Source organism: Equus asinus, chromosome 8 (assembly GCF_041296235.1).
Source record: "Equus asinus isolate D_3611 breed Donkey chromosome 8, EquAss-T2T_v2, whole genome shotgun sequence".
NCBI lineage: Eukaryota > Metazoa > Chordata > Mammalia > Perissodactyla > Equidae > Equus > Equus asinus.
The window spans coordinates 63,397,457-63,410,137 of record NC_091797.1 but is presented as its reverse complement, the minus strand read 5'-3'; the positions used below and the strand labels follow the sequence as shown (position 1 = coordinate 63,410,137).

The window sequence follows — 12,681 nt, the reverse complement described above, 5'->3', positions numbered from 1 at the left end:
ACAAGTCTAGGAGGGAGAGACTATTCTTTCTTATTTATTTATATATTTTTTAATGTGTTAAAATGTACAAGACATAAAAATTACTATCGACCATTTTTAAGCGTACAATTCAGTGGCATTAAGTCATTCACATGGTTGTGTAAACCATCATCGCCATCCATCTCAGAACTTGTTCATCTTCCACATCTGAAACTCTGTCCCCATTAAACAATACCTCTTCATTCCTCCCTCTCCCAGCCCATGACAACCACCGTTGTACTTTCTGTCTCTTTTGAGTCTGACTACTCTAGATACCTCATTTAGGTGAAATGACATTGTATTTTTCCTTTTGTGACTGGCTTATTTCACTTGCATAATGTCCTCAAAGTTCATCCATGTTGTAGCATCTATCAAAATTTCCTTCCTTTTTAAGGTTGAATAATATTCCAGTGTGGGGATATACTGTAGTCCCCCCTTATCCGAGGAGGATGTGTTCTAAGACCCCCAGTGATTGGCTGAAACTGCAGATGGGGCCTAACCCTATATATGCTATGTTTCCTATATGTACATACCTATGATTAAGTTTAATTTATAAATTAGGCACAGTAAAAGATTAACAACAATAACTAATAATAAAAGAGAACAATTATAACAGTATACTATCATAAAAGTTATGTGAATTTGGTCTCTCTCTCTCAATACCTTATCGTACTGCACTCACCGTTCTTGTGATGATGTGTGATGATAGATGAAGTGAGGTGAATGACGTAGGCATTGTGACATAGCATTAGGCTACTATTGACTTTCTGACATAGGTCAGAAGGAGAATCAATAGCCATGATGATGTCGGTAGTTGGATGTCAGGATCAGACAATGGTTGGGGGTCCAACAAAGGGATGATTCATACCTTGGGCGGTATGGAACTGCATGGCACAAATTTCATCACGCTATGCAGAACGGCACACAATTTCATGCTTATGAATTGTTTATTTCTGGAATTTTCCTTTTAATATTTTTGGACTGTGGTTGACCATGGGTAGCTGAAACTGCGGAAAGGGAAACCACAGACGAGGGAGTACCATTCTACCACATTTTATCCATTTATCTGTCAATGGACACTTGAGTTGCCTCCACCTTTTGGCTGTTGTGAATATGTTGCTATGAACATGGGTGTACAAATGTGTTTGAGACCTTGCTTTCAACTTTTTTGGGTATATACCCAGAAGCAGAATTGCTGGATCATATGGTAATTCTCTGTTTAATGTTTTTAGGACTAGCCATACTGTTTTCTACAGTGGCTGCACCATTTTACATTCCCATCGGCAGTGCACCAGGGTTCCACTTTTTCTGGATAGGAGGTAGGTGCCATTCTTATTTCAATATTATAGAGGAGGAAGAGAGGCACAGACAGGTTAAATGAGCTCACATAACTAACATATGCAGGTCTGAATTTGAACCCTGCACTCCGACTCCAGAACCTTTGGTATACAGGTAAGATGAGGCACGGAGAGTCTCAGAGACACGATTAAGGGCACTATGCCTAATATAGTGTCTGAGCCTGGGTTTAAACCTAGGCAGCCTGCCTTCAGAATTCACATTGTTACGTACTTTTAGATTTAGGGGTTGGTTTTTCTTTTCTTTTCTTTTTTTTTTTTTTTTGATAAAAGTACTCTTTAAAAAAATTCCCTATAGTAGAAAGATATTAATCCTTGAATATCTTTATATGGTTTTTTTCCTGCCTTTCTGCTATGTTTTAAAATATTCTGTTATTTAAAATATTATCTTTAAAAATGTATGCCATATGTTTGATTTTCTCTTTATTTAAATTTCTTGGGTAAAATGTTGCCTTTAAATTTTTTGAATAAATATGAATTAATTGTAGTGTCGTGTTTTATACATCTCTGCTCGTCCTACCCCTGCCAGAAGTATGCTTTCCAATAAAACCAAGCAAAACTATTTAAAGCCAGATTTAAATTGGGGGAAACTTGGGGGGTATCATTGGTACAAATTGAGGCCTTTTTAAAAAATTTAAATAAAGTGAGTTTTCTAGTTTTTCAGCAGAGGAGCAACAGCTAGCAAATGTGCCCATTTCTTTAATCCTTGTGTATATTTTGCTAAGATGCTGTGTATTCTCTGTCAAGTAGTGGTCACCAGGGGCTTCGTGGCATTCTGAAAATAGTACTTTCCCTGAGTGATGCTGGCTCAGTTGGGCCTGTGTGTCTGTTCATGTCACAGACTGTCTCCAGAGCCTCCTACATTGCTGCCAGGGAGGTGCCCCTGAAAATAGAGACCGAGGGGCCTCCTTTACCCTGCTTATCTGGGAATGCCCTCTGGGTGGGTGATCTCTTTTATGCTACATTTTAAGGAGGGCCTCTGGGTGTGCATGGCCCTGAGCTCCTCTCCCAGGTTTGGGGGTGAGTGGCTTGTACAGTATACCATCATAGCTCGGGTTACTTTTAGACATAGACTCCTGGTCCCAGCATATGAAGGGTCCACAGTCATGCTCAGATGAACTCTGATGGAGAAGGTATCTTTAGGATAATCTCTAATTCAGTGGTTCAGTCCACCTGAGGAGCTTAAAAAAATAATGATGCCAGAGGCCCACTTCCAGAGATTCTGATGTTACTGGTCTGGTGTGTGCCCTAGCCATTGGGATGCTTAAAAAGCTCACAGGGACCTGCCTGGTGGCGCAGCAGTTAAGTGCGCATGTTCCGCTTTGGCGGCCCGGGGTTTGCCGATTCGGATCCCGGGTGTGGACATGGCACTGCTTGGCAAGCCATGCTGTGGCAGGCGTCCCACATATAAAGTAGAGGAAGATGGGCACAGATGTTAGCTCAGGGCCAGTCTTCCTCAGCAAAAAGAGGAGGATTGGCAGCAGATGTTAGCTCAGGGCTAATATTCCTCAAAAAAAAAAAAAAGCTTCACAGATGATTCTAGTGTATGGTAAAGGTATAGGACTGTTGCTCCAATTTCTCTTGAGTGCTTTGTTCTGTGGTTTCTAATTACATTTTTTACCATCACAAAATATACAGAAATGTCTTTTCTCAGGGTGTCCTTATTAGCAGGGATTGCTGGAATGTATTCCTCACATACAAAGGGAATCTCTTCTATTTTGTTTATTTGTGGTAGAAAAGTATTTTTGTCTCCTTATGGGGTATGTCTCTGTATTCATACAATTTAGTGCTAGTTGCTGTAGAGGACACATCTTTACTCTGCAGAGCTTTGAGATTAGGAATACAGAGGAAGGAAAGCTATTTGTTCACCTAAATTTCAATACAAGCTCCAGGTCATTTTCAGTGTTGTGATGGCAGTTTCATTTTATAAACTGAAGACTGTAATGATGTCTGAGCTGACATTTCTGAAGTTCCTGAAGGCTTCTCATTTAGACACTTACCACCTCTAGTGCTTGCCCTCCTGTGCATTTAAACACTCAGCCATATCATTACTTTGGGAAATCTGGCTCTGTGTTTGGGTAAACCACATCGTCAGTCTGAAGGGTCTTTGGTTTAGAGGAATGGTTTGTCTGAGCCCTCCTAGGCCCTTGAGTTTGTTTAGAAAGACAGTGACAGGTCTAGTATTGTCCTCCTGGTGTTGGACTGGGAGCTTTAAGGTTATTTGGTTGAAAGGTCATCAAAGTTTAGAGATGAGATTTGGGGTTTGGGGAAATAAGTGTTCTCTTTGTTTTGATTTTGTTTTAAAAATGAGCGTTTAGATATAAAATTTTAAAACTTTGTCATTGTTTGTCATTTATCCATGAGAGCTCTGTCAGCAGTTGAAGCAGAAAGGATGGATCCCTGGTGGCTTTCCTGCTGTGTATCTCTCAAAGGGCTCACTTAAGGGCAGAACTTGATTGGGTTACTCCAGTAGTTGAGGACAAGGACTTCCTACCCAACCCAAAACATTTTCAAATATAGGCAGAGCAGAGGAATATAGACTATATTTCATAGTAGTTGTGGGGACTGGACTGGGAAGATAGCTGTCTTCTCACATTTGTGCGGATTTCTCCCCTTAGGTGAGTGATAGGTGTATGTGGAGGTGGGAGGTGGAACAAGGGCACTGTTAGATGAGAGGGACAGATTCCTTAGATAAAAGGCAAGGGCTCTAGTCATTTCTGATGTCTTAGAAAATGAAGTCTGTGCTTCCCAGGAGGGACTTTAAGGGGCTCTTGGATCAGTTGGTGTGGTTTTTCTAGTCTCTACTCTCATTGGTTTTCCTTATCTCCTTCCCTCTAATTATTCCCTGGCTGTTAACCTCCAGGGGCTGATTAGTTACACATGTCACTAAGAAAAAGTCAAGGGTTATAACAATGGGAGACTTAATTTTCTGTTGCCTTAACTTAGTTTTTAACATGCTGGATATTTGAAATGAAAAAGGCAGCAAGGTATCGGCAAATTCTCTTCAAGAATGTAGCCCATTGTTTTGTGGAGGATGTTCTGCCAGCCCCTCTTCCTGTCCTCATCCCACCCCCACCCCACCTCCTGGGTCTCTCAAAGCCAGAATCATTTCTAAGAGAAACAATTCAGAAATGATTCCCTTCTAGCAATGATAGTGTGTGTCATCTTCATATAAGAAGTATAGAATCAAATGCTATATTATAATAGGATGGGGAGGGGCCACTAATATAACTATAAAACACTTGTGTTTTTGTAAAAGTAACAAACGTTATTCCAATTTTATTGAACATGAGGATAACTTTTACACAGAGGTACTATCAGATGATTACAGTGAACTACCTCCTCTATTTCACTCATTCTCTGTTGAAAAACACAGATGAGTAAGATGTGGTCCTTACCCTCTTAAGAATTTACCAGGGAGCTCCTTCTACCATTTATCTTGGAGCCTTACACTCTTCCATAGTTACCAGTCACGTCCATCCCTCCATCCCCTTCCTTGTCCACTTACACATGCCTTGGTGACAGTTTTCTCACATCTTGGCGCACTTCCTCTTTGGAATGCACTGCTCTCTTTTCATTGTGGCACCTACTGCTCCAAGTGTGGTCCTAGGACAGCAGTTTCAGCTCCCCCCCCCACCCCCCCCACCCCCCCCGCAATCTGTGTTATAACAAGAACCCCCGGTGACTTGGGTGTACAGAATGTGTTAATATGCAGATTCTATTTCATTATGGCTGGGTGGGGTCTGAGAGTCTGCATTTCTAATGAGCTCTCATGTGATGCTGATGCTGGTCTGTGGACAACACTAGGGATGGCAAGGCTTTGCTCTAGAGAGCCTACCTAATCCTCCCTAGTGTCAGAGAGTAGCAAAGATGTTTGGCCTCCCTGATAATATGCGATAACATAGGTAGCTAACCAAGTACCTCTGGCCTAAATACTCTCATGGGGAGCCAAAGTTACAGAAAAAAAAGTGCCTGCTTACTCTGTGCAAGACACAGCTTTCAGAGCTTTATTAATATACTTGATCCTCACAACTGTCTTATGAGGTGGGATTGGTATTATCTCCAGTTTGCAGATGGGGAGATTGAGGCACAGAGGGGTTAAGTAATTTGGCTAAAGTCACATTAACAAGTGAAAGAGCAGGGCTTTGAATCCAGGCAGTATGGCCTCTGTACCCAAACTTTGAAAGGATTTCTGTGTGCTTCCTCTGTGTCTAAGGTGTCACATTTGCAGGGAAGTAGAGTCAGATCATGGTTCAGAAATGAGTCTGTCTTGGTTGGGTAGTGGGGTGGTTCCAGAAGACAAGCTGAGTACAGGTGTGTGGTAAGGATGGTTTAGCAGCAGAGAGTAGGGCCACACTGTACATGTTCAATGGCCAGGATTAGTGGAGGAAGGAGAGGCGGGCAGGGTGCCTGTAGCTGAGGAGCAAGAGGGCATGTGCTGTAAACTTTTATCAAGTACTATAAAGCATCAGATACTGGGGTTTACATTCATTATTTCACTTAAACCTTATAATGATCTTATGGCATAGGTACAAATTTTACAGATAAAGAAACTGAGGTTTAGAGAGATTAAGTAATTTTCCCAAGGTCAACAGAGAGGAGGGTCACATAATTTGAATTTTAAGTCAGTTCTGTCTGATCTCAAAACCTGTTTCGGAAACTTCTTTGCTCTGCTGCCTCCCTGGACAGGGACTCAGAGCAGAAATTAAGATGCAGAGGAGAGATCAGAACTTGGTTATTGACACTGCAATATTAAGAGGTGCTTGGCCCTAGGAATGGGGGCCAAGAGAAGAAGATAAGAGCAGCAAAGCAGAGAACCCACAAAACTCATTCATTGCTGGCTGTTTAAAACTGGACTGGAGCTCCCAAGGAGCTCTCTGTGAAGGACTGGTACCCGGATTGGATGCAGGTTTGAAACTGCATGTGGGGTGGAGTGGCTGCAAGTTTAAATCAGTTTCCATCTGATGATTAATGTTTGTTAGGATTGAACACTCTTCCTGACCTTCTGCATCCTTCATCTCCGAGTTAGCCCAGGAGAGGACAGTCCTGCCCTCACTTTGACTCCTGTTTCTTAGACACACACCTGTGTGGCAGCAGTGGTGGTACCACATTCCTCTGCTTCACCAGAAGTGAAAGGTGGTTTCTGATTTCTTCCCCTGATCTTTATGGTTATTGTATTTCTTACCACAGTCATTTCTCCTTGCTGCAAATGTGAAACTCTGAGCTTATTTACTTTAAATAAATTATCATACAGCCCTGTGTGATCCCATATAAATCTCTTAAACAGATACTGAAAGTTTATGGTTTGCCTGGGGAATTCTCTGCCTCGGGATGCTTGTAATGGAGGGAATTGACTGGGGTTCACAGATGGGCGCTGCTCATTTTTTGGCAATCATTGACAAGTACACAGCACGTCCAGGTGGCTCTCCGTGAAGCTGTTTTGTGCACACGGCTCTCAGCCCCCTATGCAGTGTGGAATGCCGCTGGTCTCCTTCCTCCCTGGGTGAGATAGCAGGCTGCCGTGTCTGATGTGGCCCCTCTCCTCTTTATCTTTATGATCAAAGGCCTGCATTCCATTTTTTAAAAAAAGGTTATCTTTTAGTAATAGAAGTGTCAGAACTGTATTACGGAAAGCTGAGAAATAGGGAAAAAATATGCTCATTCACCATCCTATAACAGTGATTATCAGTTCTTTAACTTTTCTTCAACGATTTTTACAGAGTTGTACCATATCTGCATTTCTCCTTATTGCTACATAATCTCCACCATTACTATTTTAATGATTGCATAATATTTTGTTGTGATAATGTACCATTAATTAATTCTGTTGTTTACATGTACACTGCTCCCAACTTTTCACAGTTATTAATAACACCACAAGATGTATGTGTGTATATAGCTATTTCTGTATTTTGACTTAGCTTCTTAGGATAGAGTCTCAGGTGTGTCGTTACTAGGTCAAAGAGTATGAACAATTTTATAACTTCTAAAACATACTGCCAGATTGCTTTCCAGAGGAGTGGAACCAATTTACAGAGCCATCACAGTCATTTGTTTCCCAGATGGTGAGTTAGGGTTAGGGATGCAGCCTCTCACAGTAGGAGAGGAGGAGGAAGGGTGTGTGTGTGTGTGTGTTTGCAAAACTCACTGGTTCACTGGTTCATATGTGTATTGATTTAAGCCTCAGTGACTCTATACATTGTTCTCATTAATAGGAATATGCTATGGGTCTAGTGCCAATATAATAGTCACTCAGGTCAGTGTTTAATATAGCAGTGTGCTAGACATGCAGTAAAGCAAGTTATAAATATTTCCTGTTTCCCTGGAATTTGAAATTTTTAAAAAGTTGGCAAAGGTGAATTGACAAGAGCATTCAGTCATTGCGACAAGTTTCTTAGTGGCCTCCTACTTTTTGGGAATACCTAATGATTTGGAGATGAAGGTGGAAGTTGAAGGAGGTTGGTAGAACAGGCGAGGGGAGGGCATTGGAAGTACCTGGGCGTGTGCTCAGAAGTGTGCCTAGTCTGGGCAGCATAAATAATCTCACCTGGTAATTACAGTCTTTCAGCTGCTGAATGGAGTGCTTGTCTTGAAAAGGATTGTGAGGTCACATCTAGCTATTTGTTCTAGAAAATTGCAATTTTATTCAACTTTTTGTATTCCCCTTTGGATGGTAAACATTAAGTGCCTTAAAGTAGAGACTATACCTTTTAAAATTATTACTTTTTATACCCATCCCCTACAGTATCTAGCACATTGTGCACATAAGTGGTGGTTTTGTGTCTTCTGATTGGATGAATGAATGAATGAGGGAAATTAATACTTTATCTTCATGGTCCCAGGAGTTCTACCAAAGCCCTGTGGTTGAGTAATGGGATCTCACAGTTCTTGTGCTCACATGTAAAACCTGCAGCAGATTTCACAGCGCTAGAGGAAGAGCAAATTTCAGCTGAGAAATTTGGAAAGGGTAATGCCGGAAAAGACCTTAGACTCATATATATTTTCTCCCACATCATCTAATGGGACCTCCTTGTTTGACCGATGAGGAAACTGAACTTACTAAGGCTAAATGTCTTCCCCAAGGTCGCACAGATAGTGGACAATGACTGGGAGCTCAGATCTGGGTCTTTTGGTTCCTGGTTTACTGTCCTGTCTGCTGTGCTGTGTTGGGAGAACGTGGGGTGCTTGTTTTGCTACTCCCACCCACCCGTGTCCTCAACAGATGTGTATTTGGAGTTTTCTTTGCTATATGCCCATGTTCTTCCTCTCTTTGTAGCTTCATAAAAATGTGTTTAGAGTTTGTGACCTTGATGCAGTAGTCACACTGGGGTCCAGAGTAGTAATGGCCTAGAGATTTGTATTGTGAGCCAAGAGATAGTGTGGGATCAAAAGTCTGTTCCATACAAAATTACAGCTTTGCATTATCTCTGAGTTTGAATATGAACTTTTTCCATTTTAAAGGAAGAATGTTCAATGTTAGTTGTGGTACATGATTTGAGTGTGTATTTGCCACAACTGTGCTCCTAATAAAACTCTCATGATCCATATGCTTGCAGTAGAGATTTAAGGTTGTCAAGGGAGCGTTAAATTTGAGTTGCCTGATTTCTTTTGTGTGACTGAAATCCAAACCTCAAAATTGCATCTACTGGGTAGTGTTTTTTCCTCCTTCCTCTCCATAACCTCTCACCCTCAATATGACAAGCACATTTTGTTATTTAGTTGAAATTCTGAAGCTAAAGGCTTTAATAGGGAAGTGCTCATGGTGAATGTCAAATGAAACGACTGAGGAGACAAAGCAAGAAAGAGAATTAGCAGTCTACTGGTTCTTTAACAGCCGTGTGATTCCACCCTGGGATTTGAATGATTTGTAGATGACTGGACCCTGCTCGGTCCGTGGTGGCTCGAGTCCTCTTGAAATTGATGTTAACCTCATAAGCTGTCACTAGTTGTAGCTACTGGGTAATTGGGTTTGGAATTTATGGGTATTTACATTTCAGGGGGCATTTACTGTGTTTCTGTAACTTTGGAGTAGAAATGTTTGTCCTTGGTATGACTGAATAGCTTGTTTTATGCATGGTGCTCGAGTGGTTAAAACTGTCTCAGTGTGTAAGCCACTTTCTTTCTGGGAGGGCATAAAGATAATCTAGTTAATCCTACTTGTGGACTGCTGGACAGGATGATTTTTCTTCACATCCCCACTAAACTAGCTCCATACTGTCTTCTGTGCAATAACTGGTAATATGGTTATACAGTAAAGAGAAGTTAGCAGTGTTTCACTGGCTTGACAGTAATAAACATTTTGTTACAGTCTGCTGAGGTCGGCACCTTTTTTACCTTTGTTTGGTCTTGAAGGGATTAAAATTTTTTTCACGATAGCAGCTATTAGCTTGTTCTCAAAAATTTAAAAAATAAGGAAAAATTGAAGTGAGAGAAAATTTTCCCAAGTTCCCTCCACCTGAAGGGAAACTACTTATTACATTTCAAAATTTTCTTTTGTTCTTTTTCTATACACATTTTTATGTGGTTGTAATTAGACTGATTATAAAAATTTTACCTTTTTTTACTTAACACGTATTTTTTCCTTGTTATTATATAATTTCCTTTATGGAAGCTTAATTTTTCATTGAGAGGGACTTATTAAAATATTTGCTTATTCTGTCAGCATCTGGACCAGAGGCTCAGTTCTTTTTCATCTGTGGGATTTTGCATTGCCCCTGAGTAATGGAGACTGATGTGGGTAGACAGTAGTGGTGGGCTCCCTCCTTCCTTTGAGAGTCATTGATCTGCACCTGTCCAATATTTTCCTGACTGCAAATTATCCTCTGTTGAGCTTTTTGTGCATAAAGCTTTGTATGTATTTAAGATTAGTTCTTTAGGATATTTTCCTAGGGTAGACTTGCTGGCCTAAAAGGATAAACATTTTGATGTTACACACGCACGCGCACACACACACACTAGTTTGCTGTTGTATTATATTGTAAATATTGTTTTCCACAAGTTGATACTAGTAATGTCAAATGGGTGAACTATCTGTATACTACATATAACACTGGATATTATTAGCTGTTAAAGCTTTGTTAACTTGACAGGCACAAAATAGCATTGAGTTTTTAATTTCTTTTCTTACTAGTAAGTTTGTGCCTCTTGGCATGTATTTGTTAATTATTTGATTTCCTATTTTGTGAATTACTTCATCTTGGCTTAACGTTGTGGTGGGTAGGAAGGGGTGGCGCCTGTCAGAATCTTGGTGAGGTGAGCATGTTGAGACACAGAGCTGCCCTTCTGGCTTGATCCTGGCAGGACCCTCCGTTGTGCTTTAGCTTCTGCGTTCCCTGGTGGCAGGCAAGTACTCACTCTATCCACACTGCTTCAGGAAATGAGAATCTTTAAAGACTGAAGTAAAGGGAGGGTGTGAGATGCTACACCGAAATGATAGTATGATTTGTAGCTGTCCAAAGAGTAAGGACAATGTATATGTGCTGACAGAGAAAGAATTCCAGTGCATGTTGTTATTAAAAGCAAGATGTGGTACATGACCCTGTTTGTGGAAAGAATCAAAAAGAATATGTTTTATAGATTAAATAAACACTGCAGGGGCTTCCCCTACCTTTCCAAAAAGGATCACAGGAAACGTAAACTGTTGAAGGAAAAGTGCCAGTGACTGAGGTGGAGACCAAGGAGGGATCTGGTTTGAATCATGTATATATGTATATATATGTATATGATCTGTTTTTAATATTAGTTTTAACTCAACAAAAGTGATCTGAGTATGAGATTACCTGGCTTTCTTTCTCTTTTTACTTCTCTGTATTAAAACATACACGCATCTACACAAACGTAATAAATGTTATTTATAAAAAAATTTGTACAAAAGTTTTCTTATTTGTAAATTGTGGTATTGGACTCAGATCAGCTTAATTTATTTATCCTGTCCTCTTTACATATGAGAAACCCTCTTAAGGGTGAGACTTTTTCAATTTTTGACCTTAGTGGTTTATTTAGCTGAGAAGAGGACCATGAGCCTCTTTTTAAGCACTGGCATGGAGGGTAGGTGAGAACCTAAAGGTTTGCAAGTGATGGGAACAGGGGGCTCATGACTGGATCTAGCCATCAGAAATGAGAGACAAAGAGCCACCCACAGCCTGCTTTCTTTTGTAACTGCAACGCGTTTCTGATCTATGTTGATATAATTTATCCATTGTGGCACCATCTGAATTTACCACTGTCGATTTGTTTGGGGGTAAAAGTTAGTTTAAATAACTTTCCATGCATCACAGGATCTTCTGAATGTTTCTGGGTTTTATGCAGTACACATATTTTCATCCACAAACCACACTTAGGTACCATAAAAGCTTTTTGACTTCTAACGAACTTTTTAGATGTATGCAATGTCTGAAACTTGTAGATAATTTAGAAATGAGCAAATAACTTGGGACGATTTTCTGGAAGCAATTCAGGTTATGAATAAAGCTGCAATCCTTCTGAATACACCTTTAATTTGAAAGGATGGCAGTTTCATTCATAGCATTCATTTATCCCCAGAAATTAAAGTATAAAAATTTCAATGAGAACTTCTTCTGGGCTTTGCCTACTGTTAATCTATAATAAGTCTCATAACTTACATTTTTGTAGCATTTTTTTGTGTCACAGAAGACTTTTTTTATACACTCTCATTTATGCTTCATAACAGCCCTGGGAAATAGACTGGGAATTATCTTTGTTATCTGAGGACTTATTGTTTGACATTTGAGGACTGTATTGCCAACCTAGATAAGATGTTAACAGTGGTGCAGAATATTAGAGTAAGACAGTGAAAAGAACCAATGGAGTAATAAAACTTAAAGATTTAGCTCATTTCTGTAACTGCTGGCAATGTGCTTTTTAAGGAGCGTTTTGAAAAGTAGGGTTATTCCCAGGATATGCTACAGGGTGTGGGGCTCTCTCTTCATGCCTCCTGTTCTGGGCTGTTATTTCCTAAAGAGCCATTTCTCAGATTTCAAGATCACAGTGCCAACGCTTGCTCTATCAGTTTTAAGGGATCCAACTTGGACTCAAAAAATTTGAGTGCCCAATATGTGCAAGTACTATAAGTGCTGGAGACCAGTCCAGTCCTGAATAGCGAAGTCACCATCCATTTTCTTAGGAGTTTCCTTCTGGTGCTTCCTGTTGGGGATGTTTGGTCACCAAGAAGGACATGTCCCTGCTCCCAGAGAACTTGGTGTTTGATGGGGGGTACTGTCAGGTCAATAGGCAGACCCAACACCTTGTATTCAGTGGTATAATCGGGGAAGTACAAATTACCAGAAAG

At 40.4% G+C, this 12,681-nt stretch overlaps 1 protein-coding gene across 30 annotated transcripts in view; it reads left to right on the top strand.

Moving 5' to 3' along the window:
* The window catches only part of FARS2 (phenylalanyl-tRNA synthetase 2, mitochondrial), a 467,039-nt gene that overhangs the window by 28,789 nt on the left and 425,569 nt on the right, over positions 1–12,681 (top strand). For 27 of the 30 annotated variants that reach the window (XR_011505236.1, XR_011505235.1, XM_070515671.1 and 24 more), the window contains exon 2: positions 1,251–1,337. The exons of the other annotated variants lie outside the window; for them this stretch is intronic. The gene's annotated coding sequence lies outside the window, so the exon portion shown is untranslated. The remainder of the gene's footprint in view (positions 1–1,250; positions 1,338–12,681) is intronic. 30 annotated transcript variants of the gene reach the window in all.